Raw genomic sequence first — 22159 nt, forward strand, 5'->3', positions numbered from 1 at the left:
GTAGCTCCACTCCTCTGCATAGTAGTTATGATAAGGTACATTTGGGACATTCGTTTTTTTATTGAATTACTGAATGCTAGTTTTAGTTGAGTAACTTTTAGCAATCTTTAAGAGTAAATCTGAGATGACTATTACAGGTTAGCATGAATGAACTGTCGGTTGTTTTTCTTTTCGATTGAGGGAAGGAGAGAGAAAGGAAGTGTTAGATGTTTTCAGCTCAATTTTATCACTTGGGACTAAATAGATAAAAATCTTCATAATCGTCCAATCTAAGGTAAAAAACAGCTCCTCAGACCAACTTGGTTAGAAAAATAGAAAATAAAATAAGAAAACAAAAGCTGTATATACCTTGACTTGTTTCCATCATTATAATTGGTCCGACTTGGCAACTATACCATACCAATTATTGATAGAATTATTAACTGGGAACCTGTGTAACCAATGAATTGAAGAGAGAGGGGGAGGGGGAAGACAATACATTCTCTATTTTTCCAACTTTGACCATGGAAATATATATATGGGTTTTGCTAAACTATTATAATCACCTACTACATAATTATAGTAGGTTAGCATTGTGTACATCTTTTGATTCTCTAAAATACCCTTAATATTTTCTACTACCTCATTAAATGTAAGGACTCTTTTGTCTTTTCACCAAAAATTCCACCATTTTTTCTACAACTCTCGCTAGATACATATCAAAGCCCTCTCAGCAGATTCTCATTAATTTCTATTGCCACTAAAGAACATTGTATGAAACGGAACGGGACATTAAGCAATCTAAAGCTTTTCTTCCTAGTCCAGCTGGCACCATTGTTTAACCAAAAATCGATATTTCAGCCAAAGCTTATTTTAGAAGAACTCGGGCTACTGATAATCAAATATAAATTAGAATAATTAATAAATAATAGCTGAATATAAAGCAAAGCAAATCAATATATTCCAATAATATTTCGTGTCCTTTACAAATGATCAGTCCTCTCCTTTTATAGCTATCTCTAGGTAATACGTTTTGTTTCTATCATAATAGAGCCATTATTGATAATTAATGGCATTTAATGTAACGTTATAATTGATAAACATATTTGATTCAATACAGATTCTCTAACATTTTTCGTAATTAATGCCTATTAATTTATATGTATCTATACCCCTTTTTTGCTATCAGATTCATTCTCTTAATACGACCCTCGAACATCAAGAGGTTCGAGCATCTATCCTTTCTGCTTTTTCTTGAACCTCTGCCCGTGCCTATTGAAGCTCGTGCCTCTTTAATTATTCTCTGCCAATTGTTATCCTTTGACCAGTCCACGTGTCATGACATGTCACCTTACAATCAGTTATATATTCGAACTTAGTTTTTCCCAATACAGATAGTCCTCAACTTGCCATTTATTCATCAATAGAATATTTGGGAAGTGGATCTCATTAAAGTGGAATATTTGCCGCCATTAATTCTTCTCTGGAACTGACGTTTCATCTGTTACTTCAATTTAATGTCCGGGACACGTGGCATCTCCTGGTTGGTTCTGCAATTTTTCAGCGTCTTTTAAGGCTTTTTTACGGCTTCACCAATTACGAAACGACAGTTCTCATTATGACGTTTCCATCATTGCACCTTTTCCTTTGACGGTTGCTTCTGACTATAAATATAACTTTTCACCTTTGTCTTTTTCACAAAAGGTTTAGAATATTCAATTGTTGTTTTCTTCTTCCTCGTACTACTATGTCTTCTTCAAATCCTAACCCTCAGAGAGTCCTCATCGTTGATAACCTTCCTCTTGCTCTTGTTAGAAGTAGGACAGGAGAAAGACTTCGTAGTCTAGGATCTTCATCTTCACGAGGCCCTTCTATTCCTTCAACGAGTTCTAGTCCACCTTCTAGAACCAGATGTTCTCTTTCTCAAAGATCTTCATCTAAAAATAAAGAACCCACTGAACCTCTTCGTGAACCTTTAGTAGATGAAATTGTTCCTGCTGAACTATCTTTTTACAATGATAGAGAGTCCATCAGAAACCAAGTTTCTTCTATGTCTTCATTAGATCGTGCTGACATTTACCCGACTCAGATCACTGAAGGTTTGATTTCTATGGTTCGTAGAGATTGCTAGTGAAGTCATGATTTCCCTATCATAATCCCCAATGTGAACCAAAGAATCACTTCTTACTTGACTGGGTTTCTTTCGTATATACATACCCTTTCACATTAAATTTCAAGCCTCCTATTGACCCTGTTATCATCGAATTCTGTCGCTATTTCGATGTTTGCTTAGGACAAATTGGCCCCATCGTGTGGAGGACTGTTGCTTGTTTGAGGCATTTGGCCAACATGGCTGGCATGCCTTTTATACTTTTTTCCATTTAATCCATCTTTATTCTCCCAAAGTCTTTCGCCAAGGAATTTTTACTTTAGTAGCGAGAAGTAAAAGAGTTCTGGTCAGCCCAGAGGATGATAAGGACCGTGGATGGTATGCCAGGTTTGTTGCTGCCCCCACTGTTGGTTTAGTGGGTGAAGAGAATGTGCCATTTCTTGAGAAGTGGAATTTTTCACGTGAGTTTTCTTTTTTGTAACTTTCCTATACCTTTTTCTCAATTTTGATGGTTGTCATTTTAACTTCCTCTTCTTTTCAGCAACCATAGGAACTGTTGATGAGATTTTCAATTTTTGTGGTTGGGTAGGAAAGCTGTTAAGTGTTGCTCCGATGGAAGGTAGATCCTGGAAAAAACTTTCTCATCGGTTTGGTTGGAAAGTGAAAACTCACGGTAAGTGATTTTTTCTTTATATCCTTTGTATTTCCGTTCACTTCTTTCCTTAGAATTATTTTGATCCTTCTTTTTGTTAGGATTTCCCATTCGAGGCATAAGCGCTGAGGCCGTCGTAGCTTCCAGAATTTCTTTAGAAAGAGCCCAAGAAATAATTTTGGGTTCTTCATCGAAAAGGAAAGCTTCTACTGACCAAGACTCTGAAGAAGAGGAAGAACAAGATGGGGGTTCTTTGATAAAAAAGCCACGAGCTAGAAGATGTATTATTTCAGATGATAAAGCATCCCCCCCCATTCTGTTCCTCTAACCGAGCCTGTTGAAGCAACCTTGGTGATTTCCGATGACGATATTCCCGCGACTGCTTGTGATTCTATTGATCAGCTTTTTGCTCATGGGTTTGGTAATGAAAGTTTGGGTCCAATTTCTGATGAAGTGCCCCTTGCCTCATTTTCCATGTCTACTCCTGTGATATCTTCTCTTCCAGTTGTAACTGTTGCCGTTGCTGCTTCGCCCCAAGCTGTTTTGACTCCTTCCACAGTTCCTCCTACAATTGGTCATCACACTGAGGTTGGTTCCTCAAGTGGAAGTGGAGCTATGAAACAAGTTATCATCTAGGTTCCTGCTAATGGTAATATTTTGAGAAAATCAGGTCGGGCTAATGTGTGGTTGAAACCCCTGATTGGTCCAATCGAGAGATCCAAGCTTGAGAGTCAAACTCTTTGACTTGGATGAATGACATAGTGCAGTCATCATTAAAGGTATTCCTTCTAATGCTTTATTATTCCTTTCTTTTATTAATGTTCTTACCCTTCCTCTCTTTTTTTAGATCAACTTTGTTGGTACAGAAATGATGAAGAAGGTTTCCCACACGGAGCAGTTAATGCACGATTACCAGGCTTCAGTCGCGAGATCCATGCTTTATGAAAGCCTTCAAATTGATATGGAAGTGGTAGAAGAGAGCAAGTGCACCTTAGAGCAGCAGTTGAAGGTTTTAAATTCAGAGTTGGCAGTTGAAAAGGCTTCCTCAAACCAGGCTGGCAAAGACAAGAATCTCCTTGAAACATCTTTTTCCGAGCAACTCTCCAAGGCTAGTGAAGAGATCAGAGAGTTGAAGGCTTTGTTAAGTGAGAAAGAAGTGTATGCCGGTGAACTGTGCAAACTTTGACTCAGACTCAAGAAGACCTCCGTAAGTCTTCTGATAAGGTCCGTTCCTTAGAAAGTTCACGTGCTTCTCTTCAAACTTCTTACGATTCTTCCTTGGCTGAGAATAAAAAGCTCAAAAGTGAAATTGATTAGTGGGAGAAAGATTACGAGATTCTTGAGGACAAGACCGCAATTGAAGTGAGTTGGGCATTTTTAAATACTCGCCATGATACCTTTGTAGAAGCTAGCCAGGAGGGCTTTAACTTGGAGGCTGAATTAGCTAAGATAAAAGAAACTATTGAAAAGACTCAGCAAGGCCAAAACTTTCCCTCTCCCATGGCTGATATTTCTGAACATATTGAAGATTATATGGGTACGGTGAATGTTCCAACTCCTTCAAGCCAACTTGACTCTACTGCTGCTGGTGACCCTGCTTTGGCTCCTTCTTCAATTCCTCAGTGACAAGTTTTAAGGAATGTGACTTCTTTTTTTTTCTTTTTTTTGGTGGAATGTGGTTATAACCCTTGGTCCCATTTGGGGGTTTAGTTTTTTGAAAACAACAAGTCCCCAGACCTTTTCGGGGCATTTTGTATAAATGACCAATAGTTTATGACTAAGTTTATACTTAGTCTAAACTTTTCAACATTAAAAAGTTTTCCATTTTGACTTAGTTTTTCTGAGCTTCTGTTTTGCTCATTCTTGCCTTTATATTCTAGAACTTGTTAAATAATTTGCACTTTTATTCCATAAAATGCTTTCTTAACTTCATGAATGTTTAGATCAAACATGAATTTTATAAAAGAGGGCCCTTTTATATTCGACACTTAATGAAGAAGACGTCTCTACTTCATAATGGTGTAAATGTATGACAAAAGAAATAGGAACACACATGTTTCTTGAAATAACTTTGATAAAGTTTTTATTTGAACTTTGTCAAGTTTAAATAACACCTTACATGCATTTAAATAACTTCTATAACTTTTTCGTAACTGTTTTCTTTACAACAGATTTCAAAAAAGGAAATTAAAACACAAAGTTTTTATTTATAACCCATTTCTATACATTGCCTTTAACCTATATATGATAAGGTTTTCTTTGGCTTTATGTTATTGGCTCGTAAATTTGCTCTGCACTTGATTCATTCAATGAGTAGACTTTTCGGCCTTTGACTTGAACTTTGATTATTTCTCAATATTCTTTGCCTTCTTTACACATATGTCCTATGTATATTATATAGTCCCCCAAGTGTTTGAGCTTTGAAGTATGAAGTCTCGAGCACTTGATTACTCCTCTCATTTGGTCCTTTTCCTGAAAAGGAAAAAAATATACCGGACTCGGATGTGCGATTATAGATGAAGACTGCTTAACCCGTTTGAATTTCTATCAGAATAGTTGTAACCCTAGACCGGAAATTTATATTCTTCCAGTGCCTTGCAGGTTGTGATTCATCATTTAGTACGGGTTAGCTTTTTTCCTATCAGCTAAAATCGTTAGTAAAATTTCAACAATTCAAGAATAGAATTTTTAAATGAGGATACCTGCCCGCGGGTACTCTGTAGAAATAGTATCTCTTTAGGTGAACGACATTCCAATGTGAAGGTAATATCTTGCCATCCATTGTTTCCAGCTCGTATGCTCCTTTTCCTGCGATATCGTGAATCTTGTAACGTCCTTCCCAAGTTGGACTTAATTTTCCCGCATTAGCGGCTCTCGTGGATTGAAAAACCTTCTTGAGTACGAAGTCCCCAATCTTGAAGTATCTTAGGTGAGCTTTCCGATTATAATATCGTTTCATGACTTGTTTTTGCGCTGCCATTCTTATTAATGCAGCTTCCCTTTTTCCTTCAAGTAGATCTAGGTTTATTCGCATTTCTTCTTCATTGGATTCCTCATTCGCTTGTGTATACCTCGTGCTTGGCTCCCCTATCTCAACTGGAATTAAGGCCTCAACACCGTATACCAGTGAGAATGGTGTTTCACCCGTACTTATTTTTGCTGTTGTGCGGTACACCCATAAAACACCAGGTAGCAACTCTGGCCAATTGCCTTTGGATTCTTCCAATTGTTTCTTCAAATTGTTGATAATGACTTTATTTTTTGATTTAGCTTATCCATTACCCACCAGATTGTAAGGCGTTGAGGTAACCCTTTTGATATACCAACTTTGAAAAAATTATGTGATTTGTGCGCCTATAAATTGCGGGCCATTATCACATACAATTTCCTTTGGTACACCGAATCGACATATAATATTTCGCCAAATGAAATCTCTGACCTCTTTTTCTCGTACCTTGTTCAAAAGCACCTGCTTCTACCCATTTAGTAAAGTAATCAGTGAGTACTAGCAGAAATTTTACCTTACCTTTTGCTTGTGGTAGTGGACCCACAATATCCATCCCCCATTTCATAAAAGGCCATGGTGCAACGACCGTATATAACAACTCTGCAGGTCTATGCATATTGTTACTGTATCTTTGGCACTTATCACATTTAGCCAGGAAATTTTCCGCTTCTTCTTCCATTTTAGGCCAATAATAGCCTGCTTTAATCATGGTTTTTACTAATGATCTTCCTCCTGCGTGATTTCCACAATGCCCTTCGTGTATTTCTCTCATTACATACTCTATTTGAGAAGGCCCGATGCATCTTGCTAAAGGACCACCGAACATTTTACAATAAAGATTTCCTTGCTTTAAATAGTACCGAGCAGCCTTTTTACGAAGCGCGTGAGCCTTTTTCTTATCTTCAGGGACGGTTCCATACTGCAAAAAAGTGCCAATCTCGTTCGTCTAATCCCAGGTTAAGTTATTGAAATTTACCTCATTTTTGTCATAATCGAGTTCTGAATGAAACAAATGGATTACAGAAGCATTTTCATTACTCGTCACGTCTGCCACAGATGCGAGATTGGCTAGGGCGTCTGCCTTGATATTTTCCTCTCTTGGTATCTGCACAACTTTTCAGGTTTGGAATTGCCTAACCAGATCACGTGCCTTCTCTAAGTATTGTTACATTCGTGCTTCCCTGGCTGTATAAGTCCCCAGCATTTGATTAACGATGAGCTGCGAATCGCTTTTGATTACGATCTGATCGATGCCAAGTTTGCGTGACAGTTCTAAATCTGCAATCATAGCTTCACACTCTGCCTCATTGTTAGTTATAGGATGACATTTTATGGCTTGTCGTATGGTTTTACCCGTAGGTGGTATCAAAACAATTCCTAGACCTGCCCCCTTTACATTTGATGAGCCATCAGTGAATAAGGTCCAAGTTCCTGGATTAGACCCGTTGAACACCTGTAGTTATTTTTTTGCTTCTAATTGCATCCCTTGGCTAAAATCAGTCAAAAAATTTGCTAACACCTGAGATTTTATTGCGGTTCTGGGCTGATATGTGTTATCGTATTCACTCAATTATATGGCCCACTTAGCTAACCTACCTGATAACTCATGTTTGTGTAATATATTATGCAGTGGATAAGCAGTTACTATGGAAATAGGGTGGAATTGAAAATAAGGCCTTAGCTTTCTAGATGCCATGATTAATGCAAGTGCAAGTTTTTCTGGCTGAGAATACCGTGTCTCTGCATATAATAATGATTTGCTAACATAATAAATTGGAGACTGTTTACCTTGGTCTTCATAAACTAGAACAACACTCACCGCTTCTTCTGAAGCAACTAGATAGATAAGCAACCTTTCCCCATCTTTTGGTTTTGCGAGCAACGATGGATTTGACAGGTATGGCTTCAAGTTTTTGAGTGCTTGTTGACACTCCTCTGACCATTCGAACTGATCTTGCTTTTTAAGAGCTGAAAAGAATTTAAAGCATTTTTCTGATGACTTGGAAATAAATCATCCCAGGGCTGCAATTCTTCCCGTTAGTCTCCGCACCTCTTTTTTTCTTGTAAGCATGTCAGGAATTTTCTTCAATGGCTTTAATCTGCGCGGGATTTACTTCAATACCACGGTTAGAAACAAGAAAACACAAAAACTTACCTAATGAAACACCAAATGCTCATTTCTCGGGATTTAGCTTCATATTGAATTAATTTTTGTAAGATCTGAAATGTATTAGACAAGTGCGGTATATGATCCCCTGATTGTTGAGATTTGACAAGCATATCATCTATGTAGACTTCCATAGTTTTTCCTAAATGTTCCTGGAATATTTTGGTCACCAACCTTTGATACGTGGCACCAACGTTTTTGAGGCCAAAGGGCATTACTTTGTAACAGTAAGTCCCCCTATCTGTTATAAATGAATTTGTTTCCTCATATAGGGGATCCATTTTGATCTGATTATACCCTAAATATGCATCTAAAAAACTTAACAATTCATGTCCTGCAGTAGCATCAATCAATTGATCTATATGTGGTAACGGGAAAGAATCTTTAGGACAAGTTTTGTTAAGGTCGGTGTAGTCTACACAAACTCGTCATTTGCCATTCGTTTTTGGTACTACTACAATATTATCTAACCAATTAGGATACTTTACCTCGCGGATAGACCAAATTTTTAAAAGTTGTTGGACGTCATCTTGAATCACCTGATTTTTGAAAGACCCCTGCTTTCTCTTCTTTTGTTTGATAGGTGGATACGATGGATCTTCATTTAACTTGTGGGTCATTACTTCCGGGGGTATTCCTATCATATCAGAATCGGATCAAGCAAAGCAATCCATGTTAGTTTTCAAAAAATTCAATCAACTTACCTTTCATTTTGTGGCTTAAGTTGGCCCCAATGTAGACTTTCCTTTCTGGCCATTGTGTGAATAGTTCTATTGCCTCCAACTCTTCAATCGTTGTTTTGATATTTTCATTTTCTTCTGGTTCTTGAATGGAATCGGGCCTTGAGTTCACATCTGTTCGCCCATGTTCAATTGAGGCTTGTGTCGTAGTACCCTAACTGGATTCTGTAATTGCTACTTTTCTTTGTTTTTTGTACTTGAATCTGCTACAGAGTTGATGCTCCTGGATGTATGTTGATCCCCACGGATTTGACGTATTCCTCATGGTGATGAAAATTTAATAACTTGATGTAAGGTAGACGGCACATCATCCATCTCGTGAATCCACGGTCTCCCGAGAATTATATTGTAAGCCATTTCCATCTCAACCACCTGAAATTTCGTATCTTTGACAACCCCTTATGCGAATTTTGTAAGTATTACTTCCCCTTTTGTTACAATACTTGAATTGTCAAAACCAGATAAAGTGTGTGCCTTAGGTACTAGCTTATCTTCAGCTTGCATCTCGTTTAATACTCTTAGCAAAATGATGTTCACGGAACTACCTGGATCAATCAAAACTCGTTTCACATTAGTATCATGTACATGTAGAGATATTATCAGAGCATCATTGTGTGGGGTTAACATGCTGTCCACATTTACATCATCAAATGTAATACTTTCTTCCTCCAAAACATGTCGTACCCGCTTCCCGTGTGTAACTATAACTTTTGAAATTTTCTTGGCCGCCGTATATGTTACGCCGTTGATTTCTTCTCCCCCGATTATAACATTCACGGTCCTTTTCGAAGAAGGAGGTTTAGGGGGCTCCTGCCTGTTCTTCATGTATGCTTGCTTACCTTTTTCACTAAATAGTTCGGTAAGATACCCTTGCTTTAATAAATGGTCTACTTCACCTTGTAGCAATCTACAATCTGTCGTTTTATGACCATGATCGCTGTGAAACTCGCACCAAAGGATTACACCTATTTGGATTTGATCTCATTTCCTTTGGCCACGCACCTTATCACCCATTCTTCTTAATACTGCTACTAACTCTGAAGTGCTGACATAAAAATTATAACCGCCAAATCTTGCCTTCAAGCTTCTATCATCATCTCGCGTCTCTCGTGTATTTCGATCGTTTCCAAACCTCGATGATGAACCCGACTCTCTATTTCTCGATCTATGATCATACCTTGAATTGTGCTGCTTTAAACGTGAGTCTTTTCCTGTTGGGCCCATGTAGGGTTCGTATCTGTTTTTACCGGACCTTTTTTCGGTTTCAGCACGTCTCGAACTCACCTTCTTCTCCTTTTGAGACCGGGAGATGGTATCTTCTTCTATCCTTAGCTTCATGTTGTATCTGTTGTAAACATCATTCCAGGTTGTTGCTGGAAATTCATGTAGACTTTCCTTGAGTCGTCTCATGGCTTCTGAGCTTTTCCCATTCAAATTACTGGCAAAAACCATAGCTGCCCAGTTATCAGGTACGCGTGGTAACGCCATCCTTTCACGCTGGAATCTATCTACAAATTCTCTAAGTATCTCGGAATTTCCTTGCTGTATTTTGAAAATATCTTCCATTTTTTTTTTCAATTTTTTGAGATCCCGAATACACTTTAATAAATGAATCTGCAAGCTCAGCAAAAGAATTTATAGAATTTTCGGGTAAGAGAGAATACCATGTCAATGCTCCCTTGGTGAGCGTTTCACCGAATTTCTTGACAAATACTGATTCAATTTCTTGTTTGGTTAAGTCGTTGCCTTTCACACCAGTTGTGAACGCAGTCACGTGGTCTCATGGATCAGTTGTGCCATCATATTTTGGAATATCAGGCATCTTGAACTTCTTTGGAATCGATATAGGAGTAGCACTAGGCTTCCATGGTTGTTGTGAATATTTATCCATATCTGTTCCTTTGATTACAGGTGGTACTCCAGGTATTTACTCTATGCGATCGCTTTGCTCCTTGAGCTGTTTCTGCAAGGTCAAAACTAAGTTTTGTAAATCAGAATTAACTATGTTACCTGGTTCGCCATCACGAGACTCACTGGGAGTTCCACCAGTGCCTGAATTAATGAGCCCAGAACGCGGGATTTCCAAATTATTGTGATTCAGAGTTGGTGTTGGTGGCACAACTAGCAACTGGCTGGTAAAAGCCCGGAGAGCATTATTGACTTATTGAGCAATTAGTTTCTTCATAGCATCATCGAGTGCTTGTTCGTTCGCAACTGTGTCATTTTGATTTGCCTCAGATCCGTTTTGGTTCGCAATTCCGTTATTTGCTTCAGAGCCATCTGGAGTCCCCTCTCGAGACTGTCGCTGTGAATCACGCGGCGATGGTGGTGGGGTCCTATCATCCGCATCATTCACTTGATGTTGTGGATCTTGGAGTGGTAAATTATGTTGGTTATTGTCGTTGGCATTCGACATGGTAAGTTTTTTGATGAAAGAATTGATTTAAGAAAGCAAACGATTATCAGATTCCCGGTAACGGAACCAATTTGTTTAACCAAAAATCGATATTTCGGCCAAAGCTTATTTTAGAAGAACTCGGGCTACTGATAATCAAATGGAAATTAGAATAATTGATAAATAACAGCTGAATATAAAGCAAAGTAAATCAATATATTCCAATAGTATTTCGCGTCCTTTACAAATGATCAGTCCTCTCTTTTTATAGCTATCTCTAGGTAATACGTTTTGTTTCCATCATAATAGAGCCATTATTGATAATTAATGACATTTAATGTAACGTTATAATTGTTAATCATATTCGATTCAATACAGATTCCCTAACGTTTTCCGTAACTAATGCATATTAATTTATATGTATCTATACCCCTTTTTTGCTATCAGATTCATTGTCTTAATACGACCCTCGAACATCAAGAAGTTCGAGCATCTATCCTTTCTGCTTTTTCTTGAACTTCTGCCGTGCCTGTTGAAACTCGTGCCTCTTTAATTTTTCTCTGCCAATTGTCATCCTTTGACCAGTCCACGTGTCATGACGTGTCACCTTACAATCAGTTCTATATATTCGAACTTAATTTATACCAATAAAACCATAGCCTTATCCTCATTATTCCACAACATATTCCCAAATCCATCTCTATTTTATTTCTAACAAATAATAACACCCAAATGCTAAAGATTGCAACTCTCATTTCTAGTATGAGGTAAACCAAAATAAATGATTGAAAAGAAAATTCCTTTTTATCCACAACTTGAAATTAGTACACTTGGAATGGAAATAAACGAATCCAAACAATATCTTTGATTTTAAAAAAATTGATCTTCTCCTTGAATACCAAAGTTCTATAGATCTAAATTTGGATCTCAAAAATCTTGGAATCTAAATTATTAGTAATTATAAGAAAATAACCGGAAACAAAATATGTATTTAAAATTTATGACTAGCGAATTTCAAAGAAGTCTTATATCCTTGTTGTTCGCCGACAATGGAACCTACAGGGATCTGAAGAGTTTTGTATCAAAGGGAATAGTAGAGAAGAAAGGGAATTGGGAGATCTTTTGGTAGAAAGACAAAAAGGTCTATATATTTAATGAGGTGAAAGAAAATAATAAGGGCATTTTAAAGAATCAATTGAGGAAACTAATTAAATTGCAAAAAAATAAAAAAAGAAGGAAATATTTATGTTGAATCATTTTGACGTTTTTCATAAAATTAAAAATAAAAAGAATCCACACGTAATGGAGAATTCCTTAAATCTGTTGGCTATATCTCTATTATTTTGATAGGTGAAGTTGACATTCATTGTCACGTTCCGAAATTCCCATCTTCGGAATCGTGATGGCGCCTAACATTTCACTCACTAGGCAAGCCAACAACAACAACAACAGCAACAACGACCCAGTAGAATCCCACTAGTGAGATCTACAGAGGGTATTGTGTATGCATACCTTACCCTACCCCGAAGAAGTAGAGAGACTGTTTCCAACTTAATTTAGAGTAAATCCTAAGCCATTTTTAAATAATTCAACTAATTAAAACCAACTAAACTGAAATAAAACTGGAATAAAACGCAAAAAAGTATATCAACCAAAATATCTAAGTACAACCCCGACATCTGGTGTCACAAGTGCACGAGCTACTAGAAGTTCTACAAATAGAGTCTGAAATAAATACAACCATTTCGAATGAAATAAACAGTAAAAGATGAAAGATCGTCAGCAGATCTACCTCAAGTCTCCGAATGTGATAATCCGAGTTAGTGCACCTCAGGTACAGTTGGAACCAGTACCAAAATTTGCACAAGAAGTGCATAGTGTAGTATGAGTACAACCGACCCAATGTACTCCGTGGGTGTCGAGCCTAACCTCGACGAGATAGTGACGAGGCTATAACAAGACACTCACATAATTAAACCTCTACGAACATGGATACAACAACAAAATAGATATTTAATATGTATGGTTGGGAGGGGATATGCGAAAGGGGAACAAGATACGATAACTACAACAGGAATGACAACACCAGATAGTCAAATAAATCATCAACTAATAAAAATGGATAAACATACAGAATAAAGATGGCACGACATCACCCATCATGCTTTTACTCTCAACCTTACCATAAAATGATGACATAAGCAGAATGAAATGGAACGACATCACCCTCGTGCTTTTACTCTCGCTTTACCCATGTAACAATGAATAATAGCTATAGATGGCACGGTGATCGGTTCCAACCCTATACCACTATAGAATGGCAAGAATGGTCGATGTAGCTTTTACCCGAAAGGTCGGGATCGAATCCACAGAGAACTAATATTGGTTTGGGATTGGGTTTCTATCTAATATAGCTATGTGCGATGTTCTTAACTGCACTTCCAATCATGCTTTGTTTTGGTTACTATTCTACTTTGAACACTAATGAAGAATGAAAATAAGCTAAGTATAATATTTTTGTAAGGTTTTCTCAATTGGTAAAAAGGGACTAGAGAAGTGACTTACACCTCGGTGAGGTCTAAAACTTAGGGCAAACTTATTGTGATTGGGATCATGATATAACCATTGCACATAGTTACTCACTCTATACCTCTCGGTAGCTTGAGTGACTTTACCCTATTGGCTTTCTCAAGTCCAATTGGGTATTTAAGCAATGCAAGCAAAATTGGCTCAAGTCGGATATTACTATCTCTAGGTTTAGCCCTTTAACTGGGGCTATCAATCTCTTGAATACACCCCAATTCCTTGTTAGCCTGAATTTCCTAGACTTAGTCTCTCTTTCTCAAGAAGAGCCTAAGTCAAAAAGGTACAAATCAGTGTTTGCAATCACTAATTCAACAATTAAAGCATGAATCAAACTAAATATCATTAATCCATAAATATTTAAGTCCCTAAAATTGAAGACTCATTAAATACCCATACTAGAGTTGGGTCACAACCCTAACTAATGGGTTTAACTACTCATATTGAAAGAAGAAATCAAAGATGGAGATGAAATATAAGCCATAAAAAGTAATTACAAGAGTAAAATCTAAGATTAATTGCTAAAGATGTTATAAAATTACTCAAAATGTAAAAGCGGCTGTTCACGTGCTCCACCAAACAATAGATACCCTAAAAATCTAAAAATGAACTATTTATACACAACTAAGTTTTTCGAATAAAATTTTCCCCACAGAGATTCCGCTGACAGCGGAAAATGGGTTGCCTCAGAGCTTGGACTTCCGCGGCCGTGCAAAATCAAGCGCGGACCACAGTTCTTCTCTTTTGAGCTTGGTTTGAACTTTGAGTCCGTAGGGAGCAGAAAATCAACCTCCTCAGCGCTCCTTCAACCGCAGCCGCGAAATATGTACGCGGACCGCATTTTTCAATTTGAGCTCCAAACTTAGTTCTCTGAATCTTAATTCCGCTGAGGGCGAGAACTGGACCGCGACCGCATTAGATGATACCGCTGCCGCGCAATTTCACTGCGGGCGGTGGTGACTGTTACGCCTAAAAACTACCTCTCTGAACCTTGCTACCTCTAAGAGCGTAGTTAAGACCGCTTCAGCAGTGGACCCTCCGCACCCGCTTCTATTTCTTCGCTGTGAGCGCCCTTTTGACTCAGCTTTGAACTTGTGCAGGTTACACTCCTTTGTGAGCTGATTTTGACTTTCTTGTCTGTTTTTGACCAAACACTACAAAAAAGCACAATAAGTTAGCTTTCGGAAATACTTGTACATACTTTTAATCCAAAACTTAAGCAAAAAAGGAGCATAAAATAGGCTAGAATCCCTAGTTATCAACTCCCCCAAACTTAAGCTTTTGCTTGTCCTCAAGCAAACAAAATAACTCCCACCTCCTCAAGATAAAAGAAAGGAAAATTTCATTTGTCCTAAAGTAACCTCATCAAGAATCAATTGAGACTAACAATTACCCTCAACTTAAATGCATTATTAACAATACACAACCGTTTTAGCACCATGGCCTTCGTGCTACACAAAAGCATCAAGAGTTGACTCAACTCATCAAGGAAACTCTTTCTACTACATTGGTCATTGTGGAACCCAAACTCATACTCCTCGACTCTCCATATGAAACCCTCATTTTTAAATTGTAGCACTCAGAACGAGGATTGTGGAAAACATACTCCTCTCTCTCATAGGAAGGTCACAAGTCCGGCTCTAAGTACCATAAGCTTGCCCCTTATGCGAGTCACCACTAATGTATGCTCACTCAACTCAAGATCACATAGAGCTTTTGCGGGAATGTAATGAGGGCCTTTGGTTCAAGGTAGGATATATTGGTCTATGAAGGTTTAATCTTTCCTTAAACACTTCATTTTTCTTCATTTTGGCTTATATTTTCTTGACTCTTTGAGTCATTTAGTTCTTCCTTAGGGGCTAGAGAGACATACTGTCATTCTTTCTTGTTCATGTCAATCTTTTTTCTCATTTCTAGTCTTTCCAAGCCTTTCATCTTTGCTTTTATTGAATCCCTTCATTTCTTCTATATTGTTCGCTTTCTTTTTGACTTTTTAGCTTTTTTTTTATTTTTCTTTTTCCTTCCTTTTTATTCCTTTTGTGGATTATATCATTTTGCATTCCCCGTCTCTTTCCCCAAACTTATACTTTTGCCAATTTGTGCTAAGGAAAGATCGGGTGCCAAGAGAGGATCATTTTAGAACGGATAAAGGATTGTACCATGGTTTTTAAAAGAATAAGGGCTATGGATCAACGGGGTTGACTAGGGATATCATTTTTGGTGGGCTATGGATGTTTTTAAGTCTCAATTTGTATCAAGGAGAGCCTATAATCACTTCTCTAGTTGAGCTGCACTTAGGATTTCACCTAGACAAACATTCAGGGCAAGTTCTAGACTTATTGGTGCGGGACTTGGACTTGCAAATCAAAACCTCACCACACAAGCTATAGGATTGCTAAAGAGATAGAGTCGAGGGCCCACAACAACCTTAGCTAGGATTTGAGCAACACAAATGGTTCTAAGAAATCACTCGATGATTGTTTAGTCAACACAAGAGTCTCAAGGTCAAAACTATCACCATCATATACACACAAATTTGTTTTTAACCATAACGTCAAAGGTAAATATGTTATGACCAAGTGAAGCTTTGCTTGAGGTACTATTGTTCACTAGCTACTATACATAAAAACGAAAAGAAAAACGGACTTAAACCCTTAAGAAGGTTGTCATTCCATCCATCATCGGGAAGAGACACCAGTTCACACAAACTCCACCTTTGAAAAGAATTGTGGCATTAAGAAAATCAAAGGCTTATTGATTACGAAAACTTGTAAAAATAAGAAGCTACGAACTGAAAAAGAAGCTACTAAATGAAATAACAAGCTATGCTATTAATGAAAATTGCAAAAGAAGTTATGAAGTAAAATACGGAAAGTAAACTGAATATGCACAATAGGGGATTGAGACGAATATACATAAGAGGGAATGAATATATACATGGAAAAGTAACTTTATATACATACCAAAATCGAAAAATAACAAAAAGTAAAAAAAAAAGTAAATGGTAAAGTTATATACATACCAAAAGTACAAAATAACAATAAAGAAAAGTTAGTATCATAATTACAATCCAATTATCAAATCATCAAAATAGAATAAGACCACCCCCTCAAATAATAACTAGCATTGCCCTCAATGCTAAATAGCAAAAATAAGATCAAAAAAGGGGTTAGAGAGTAAAGAAAACTCCCTATGGGTCCTCTGTCTGCATGGGGTTCTGTGGCTAGGTCCCTGGATCACCTCCCTTGGGGTCCTGTGTCTGGCCTAAGGAACCTCACTCAAGGTCCTCCAGCTCGATCTCCAACTCATCATCCTAGGGAAACAGTCTCCTCCTCCTAGGCTCCCCCTCAGCCTCCTGTTCCTGTACCTCTGTCTGAGCTGCTGGCAGTGGATCCTCCAATAATAGCTCCAATGGTATGTCACCAGCTGACTTTATCTTCTCCACCTCTCATCTCAATAGCTACACTGACTCCTTTGAGGCCCGAGTCTTTTTCAGCTTCTTCGTTTGCTTGCTCAGCTCCTTAATTGATTTTCCTTGTATTGCAAGAGCATCCATGATGAGCTTCTGGTTGTCCAGGAGCTTCTTCTGGTTGTCCAGGATCTTCTTCTGTTATCCAGAAGCTCCTTAAGAGATTCCTCCACTGAAGCTGGCACCTGGGGCTGTGCGGGAACTGACTGTGCTGCCACTGAACTGGATAGTACAGATAGCTTAGAAGTTGCTGCCTGTATCCAGTTGTTGATGCTAGAGAGGTTTTGTTCAACCTATGTGCAGTCAAAGGGTATGCGGACGAGGAAGGAACTGAGGAAGGCCTGGAAGTAGATGGTCCGGAGGAAGGATCTGGTATGGCAGTAGGAGGCTCAGAAGTAGTGACCACCACTGCTGGCTCTTCAGACTGGCTAGTAGAAGTAGTCATTTTGCCCTTGGATTTGGGGTTGCCTAGACCCTGAAGGCTGTACCATGAGAAGGGCTTCTTGGGTTTCACCTTGTATCGAAATCCCTTTTCTCAACCTCCTGATCTTCCAAGTACATGGTGAGGAAGTTCGGAAAGGGGTAGGATCTCTCACCCTTGTTGACCACTCTGGTGATCACCCTGGACATGATATTCCCAACATTGATCGGGTTCCCCGCCATAATAGCTGCCACTATAATCTCACGGAAAACCGTCATGTCATTGTCATGAGTAGTGGGGTCTAATCTGTTGCACACAAATGTCTCCCAGCCCTTTTCCTCGAAGTTTAGGGTGTTCCTGTAGATAGGAACCCCCGCTGCCAACCAAGCTGTAGTAGTATCTGGGAGAGCAAGAATTAATGCCAACCATGGGCCTCATCCATAGCCACCTTCTCTAAGTATAACGACTCATCTTCATCATTGAAACCAATATAGTCGTTCAGAGTCTTTCCATCAAACTTGATCTTCAGGTTCCGCACCTTAGTCACGAATGTGCCCTTTTTGATGTGGGCGACATTGGCATAGAATTCCTTGACTAGGTGCTCATTAGCATCCAGCAGCCCGCTTGAGAAGTATTTCCACCCCACTCTTTCATCAAAGTGCCACTTTACATTGGGGTTGTGGGGAAGAAGATCCCACTCTGTAAACTGACGCTCATGTATGAGTGAACTTTGAGGCCACCACTCCCTGAATTTGTGATAGGCCTGCTCACTGACAAACCTCTACTGCCACACCTCTGGGTTTCTTGTCTGTTCCAGACCTCCAGTCTGGTTATCCCCCCTCTTCCGTCATCCGATGTCTTAGCATCTACTTATATAGGGTCCTGTCTAGGTGAAGAAGGTGTAGTGGAGGCTGATACTGAGGACTCACTACTCTCCGTTGAGCCATCAAATGACTCAGAAGAAGAAAAAGAAGTAGGAGAGGCTGGGGGTGTAGGCACATATCTCAGTCGAATATCCCCGGGAAGTCTGATATATGAGTGGGCACAAACTCACCCTTTGAGGCCTCCCAGGAGGAAACATAATCACTCCCCTCAGAGTGGGATGCATCTCTGTCTACAACTCTAATATCTTTTTGCATTTTCCCAATTGATTGCCGAACTGCTAGGGGTAACTTGATTTGTCCTCGTCCCCTACCCCGGGAGGACTCTACTTTCCCCTTTTGTTTCTCACTGCCTCCTCTAGATTTAACCATTGTCTGCATACATAATCAATGGAAGATTGTTAGTAATGGTTGTAGAAGAAGCATTAAAGAAAAGCTGATGAACAATTGATATTTTTTTAAAAAAAATGCAGAATCGCTGACACCGGATAAAGAATCGCAGTAGCACAATGAATACCGCTGAGAGCAGAAAAAGGGCCGGGGAGGTATGGGGATCAGACTACCCATCCTCTGATTCTACAGTCCCGCTGACCACTGAGGCTGCTGTTAGCGGAATTTCCCACTGCTGACTGCGATATCCATGACTTCCAAAATCAAATTTTTTCATGAACGCTGACCGCGAAAAAACATCCGCGGCCGCGGAATTCAAAAATGACCTGAGAATCTAGGGTTTCAATTTGCTTGCCATTAGCGGTTAACATATACACTGTTAACCCCACTTAGGTATTAATTAATCAACCCTATCTATTTAAGCAACATTTAATTAACACTAATGAACCCTAAGTTAAAATTAAAAGAAAAGAAAAATAAGTAAAAACTAACAAATAAAATAAAAACAAGTACAAACTAAAGAACAATTATGAAATGAGAGTACCAATTGTGTGATGAGTAATGAGTGACGAGCATGAACTTTAATTTGATGTTTGTGCGGATTAGGGCTTGGTGGAACAGTAAAAAATTAGCTTGAGAAGTCAGAGATCGAAAAGGGTAAAAGGTCTCTTGACCTTTTATTTATACGAAGTAACCTGGGACCCACCGATCTTACCTGGCGCAGTTGCGGAATATCACCGCAGACCGCACTTTTTCATCACAAAAGGGATTCTTGTTTGGCACCATTGCTGAGAGCGGAAAATGGGGCGCGACCGCAGAATGGCACCGCTGACTACAAAAAATCCTCCGCAAACGCGAATGAAACTTCAGAGAGGTCTCATTTTAGACTTTTCAAGGCTGCGTCCGCTGCTAAATTACGCCTCCGCGAACTAACCTCTACTGACTGCGAAAAATGGAGCGCTATCAGCTGTCCAACTATAGACTATGCCACGATTTTCCAACTTTGTCCTGCACTGCATCAAACATTCCTACACACATCTCGCAACTAGTTAGTCCAAAACAAATCCTACACTAAGAAGAAAATCAAAAGGAAGAAAAACATATGGATTGCCTCCCAAGAAGCACCTGATTTAACGTCGTGGCACGGTGTAGGTTACCATCAATCATTTGAGATGGATCATTGCCACCCCGTGGCTGTCATCAAACTTGCCAAGATAGTGCTTCACTCTGTAACCATTAACTTTGAAGATTTTACCATTTTTGTTTTTCATGTCAAGAGCACCAAACAGAGTTACAAGCACCACCTCAAAAGGTCCACTCCATTTTGACTTGAGCTTTCCCGGGAACAGTCGTAACTAGGAGTTGAATAAGAGAACCAAATAACCTTCCTTGAATTCCCAACTACTGTCACGACCCGGATTTCCCGCCATCAGGAGTCATGATGACGCCTACTATTGGAGCTAGGCCAGCCAAGTATTAAAACATTTCTGATAACATTCGCAACAATATAAACAAAATGAGACAATTAAATAAAAGCGGAAGTCATAACTTATATAGAAACTGAATAGTGTGAGCATGTGATTTTTGTTTACGCGACAATTACTCCAAAAGAAATCGAAAAATAAAACAATTGGTTTTGTTGTACAATTTTTTTGGAGTTTACGTGGCACTTTTGGCAGTTATTTGTAGTTTTGTTTGTGATTGTTTAGTTTTGTCGAATAAAAATACAAAAAAATATGTGTCGCGTGTGAGTTTAGGATATCGTTCTACTATTAGGAATTAATCAAACCATAATTTGGTTTTGAAAGGAAAAATCACAAAATATGCATCTTTTATTCTATTTGTTGTCATTGAGTGATTTTATTTTAATTAAATGTTTAATGTGAGTGATAATTGTTGTTTAAGTAATATTTGTATATTTTTTATTTTTGATTTTACAATTTAGTTAGGAATTTTATTTAAATTAGAAATTAAAAGAAGTAAAAGAAATGAGTTAAAATTAGATGAAATCGGAATTGGGCCATTTGAATTGGACCCAAAATCAGGCCCAAAAGCACTGTCTTTGCCCGGTCCAGATCAGCCAACCTCAGAGAACATCCAAACGGCGTCGTTTTGATCATACTTGATCTCGGCCGTCGATCTCAGATTGATCAACGACCAAGATTACGTCCCCATACCCACACCTGATACCCGACCTACTTAACCCCAAAGACCGACCCAATCTCATTTAAATCACACGATGTCGTTTCACCAAGTGAAAGATCTTGGCCATTGATCATTCTTGATCCAACGACCAGGATCCGACTTCCCCGTCCCTATATAAGCTTCCCCCTCTCACCCCACGCCCTAAGCTTGACCCCCCTCCCTCGAGTCGTCTCCCTCACCAAACCCAAACCCCTTAGAACCCTAGCGCCGCCCCCCTTTCCCCTCACCGTAAACCCGGCGGCAACAACGCCGGTGAACCTCAGACTAACACCCCTAGGGCACCTCGACCCCCTGAACATAGATCCACAAGCCGCGGGTCTCGAATCTTCCCTCACCGTCTCGAATCTTCATTTGAAGATTTGAGCCGGACCCCAACCCATGCCAAACCCCCCAAATCCATGCCAGGTACTCCCCTGACCTCCCTCGTGACCAAACCAAGCTTGGTTTGGTCCGAATCTAGCCAGAAAAACCTGAATCCCAAATAAGCCCTAAGAACCCTAGAAATCCAGAATCCGAGTTTTTGTCCGTTTAAACAAGAAGGTTGGGGTCTAATAGACTTTAATCGAAGTGTTCTCAGTTGAGAACACTTCGATTAAAGTCCGTTCAATCCCAAAAGAGGTTCGATTCAAAATCCGAGACAGGGTAGTATGATTTTTAACCCTTTAAGGTATTTCTCCTTCTTTTCTTTGTTAATTCCATGTTGTTTGTTTTGTTATTGTTTGTTCATATGTTTGAATGTAAGTTTGATCTGTTTTATTGTGTAAACTATTCTGCCCATCTCACCCAGATCTTTATTTGATCGAATTGGTTTCTGTGTGTTTATTACGTATAATTACAATTTGTGTAATCGAGTCGAATAAGTTCCGTCATCAGTTAAGTTTCCCACAAATCCCCGTGCCTATCAACATAAAATCATAATCTGTGCTTGTTCAAGTTTGGTTTTCTGCTATTAATTGTGTGGTTGTAATTCGCGTAGTCGATTCGATATATGTCGTCAATTAGTTCTAGTTTGGAATGGTAGTAATTTGACTCGTGTTGTTTGTTTTCTGCTGAAGCTTTGTTTGTATCCAATTGAGTGTAGCTGCTTGTAGTTTGTTCAATTTGAATCAAGAACCACTTAAGGATTGGTAATAGCTGTAATTTTAATGAAATTTTAGACC

The sequence above is a fragment of the Nicotiana sylvestris genome, chromosome 8 (genome assembly GCF_000393655.2).
Source record: "Nicotiana sylvestris chromosome 8, ASM39365v2, whole genome shotgun sequence".
Lineage (NCBI taxonomy): Eukaryota > Viridiplantae > Streptophyta > Magnoliopsida > Solanales > Solanaceae > Nicotiana > Nicotiana sylvestris.